Here is a 2492-nt window from a genome sequence, read left to right as displayed (position 1 = left end):
CCTTTAAATGTAACTTCTTTTAATAAAAATAGCGAGCCACTATATCAGTCAACAGCTATAACTACACTGTGAGCTACTTGTAACATTTATGTACTCGAACATTGGTTTGGTAGGACTGTACTGTGCTTTACACTCACTTTACACTCACCAGAAAGTGAGACACTGCTGTATTTCGTAATACTGTTTTGTTTATTCTACAATTTGCGTCAGTGTAGAAAGTGAATAATATACTCCTTAACCTCCCACGTTAATAAAACACTTATGCTGAAATTTGTCACTTCCTATATATTACTCATTTCTGCCCCAATAATCAGTCTGTTGTTTGGTGCAAAACAGGATAAAGGCTCAACTAAAAAACAGGTGTTGAACCAGATGTTTTATTAGTTCAGTGGAACAGTGATGGAGTTTTCCTTCTAGTGAAGTAAAGAAACACAAACAATTCCTTGTGTGCTGAAAAATCTTGCTTTATAGTTTCTTTGATAGAATGTTTGATTTCTATAAAATGTTTGATTTATTCACAGACTCTCTTAAAAATCAAAACCAGTAGCATCAATCTTTTAAACATCTCGTTCTTATATCACAATAACAGGTTAGAAAATTAAGTGATGATGTACTTTTTTTTTCCACCATGGTTTTCTTAGTGGTACAGATGTGGTAAGATATTGCCATACACTCGTCACATCATTGTAATTGGGTTTTTTTTTTTAAATGATTTGTTTGAATTGTTGTTGTTCCAGGGTGGAATGATTGTGCATCATACATTTTTAATAACTTTTTAAAACACAAAAACTTTATTTTGGATTTTCTCTAATTCACACAGGGTTAAAGATATAAATACAGGTAACCTTAGCTGCACCTCAGTCTCACACATTTGGCAGCCATTGACAAGCTCATGGCATAATTCAATCTGGATGTTTGACCACTCTTTTTGTAGGAATTGATAGAGTTTTACATTTAAATAGGTTGGTTCCTGGCTTTTAAGCATAGTCCAAAGATTTTCTATATGGTTGGGGTTGGAGCTTTGGGGTGGTCATTCCAGAAGCTTAATGTTAGCCTGCTTTATCCATTAAAAATCACACTCACCTTTAATTCAAACATACCTCCTGTCATTGTGGGCAAATAGCTCCATTTTTGTCTCATCTAACCCTAAAACCTTTGTCCAGAAGGCCAGGGCAATGTAAAACTGGTTTCACTGTAGGCAGGGACATATGTGTTCCAGCAGTTTCCAGTTTGTGGCAGTCTTTGGCCTTAGTGGCTCCTGAGTTGCCCCTGAACATCCTAAAAAATTTTCTCTCAGGTGAAGGTGACCGATCTGAATAACTTAGATACAATGTAATGGAATCTGCACGTGTTTAGAAATGACAGAATATAGAATAACAGACATTCCCAACAAGAGTAAACCTACAGTTTTCACTGAGTTAATCAGGTTTTCCATTGTTCCAAGTGGTTGTCAGTTCATGATCACTAATGAGAAGTTAACAAGACGTCGACAGACATTGCAGAACCTTCAGCACCACATATTAAAAGATTTAAGTGAGTGTATGTATATACTTAAGCCTGTGTGTATACTTTTGATAGTTTGTTGAGAAAAATCCACAATAAATTTAAGTTATTAAAGATGTATGGAGTGCAACCGTTCCACTGTGGGGGGAAAACAGTTCAATGAATCATTAAAAGCCCATAATTACCTTGACGTTCAAGCTATTGGTGACTGTATCTGAACTTCTGGCCACAACTGCTTGTTTGTTTTATGTCCCGATATGATGAAATTACAGTCAATGTAGATAAGTCCACAAAAGAATTTCCAAATAAGTGCATGGAAGCATTTCAAGAAGATTGGAGAAAATGGGGTTTAAGGCACACATGCCGTGAAATGAGATGCAGTTTGGAAAATTCCAGCTCCAAAACAATGAGAATAAACATTTCTGTGAAGTAAGAGACATTTAGAAATAAACTGAACTTTACAGAACAGATAATGGAACTTTTGTCCCAAGTAGTAGTAGTATTTTTACATGTCTTAAAACATCTCTGAAAGACTTGAACCAAGAAAAGGTGAACACAGTTTTACTGCAGCGTTCTCAGGGTCAGCATCAAACCAGGCCTCATTATTTGAAAATAAAATTGGCTTCGCCTCGTCTGGGGATCCTCAGCCCTTCCCATGAGGGTGGCACGGATGCCCCTCCGGTGGTCCTCCTTGGGCTCTCGCACTCTGAGGCCTCTGGATGTCTGCTTCATGCACTGGGGGACGGGGCTATGGCTCTCTACATCCTCTTGCAGACCATTACATGTGGAAACCATTTGAATACAAGCTCGCTGATCCACACAGGTATGCACACGGGTGTTCACTGCTCGTAGACTTAAATTACACCTTTCTTGGCTGCTACTTTAAAGCACATTGTGCGCTGTCTGTCCTGCGTGCTGCACAACAACATTGAATATTTAGTATTTACTGCTGTTTACACTTAGCTAGATTAATGCGATGGTGTTGTGTT

Source organism: Pundamilia nyererei, unplaced genomic scaffold, assembly GCF_000239375.1.
Source record: "Pundamilia nyererei isolate P.nyererei 1_Seehausen unplaced genomic scaffold, PunNye1.0 scaffold00386, whole genome shotgun sequence".
NCBI classification, from domain to species: Eukaryota; Metazoa; Chordata; class Actinopteri; order Cichliformes; family Cichlidae; genus Pundamilia; species Pundamilia nyererei.
The sequence above is the reverse complement of the archived record's forward strand: the minus strand, read 5'-3'. Positions refer to the sequence as shown.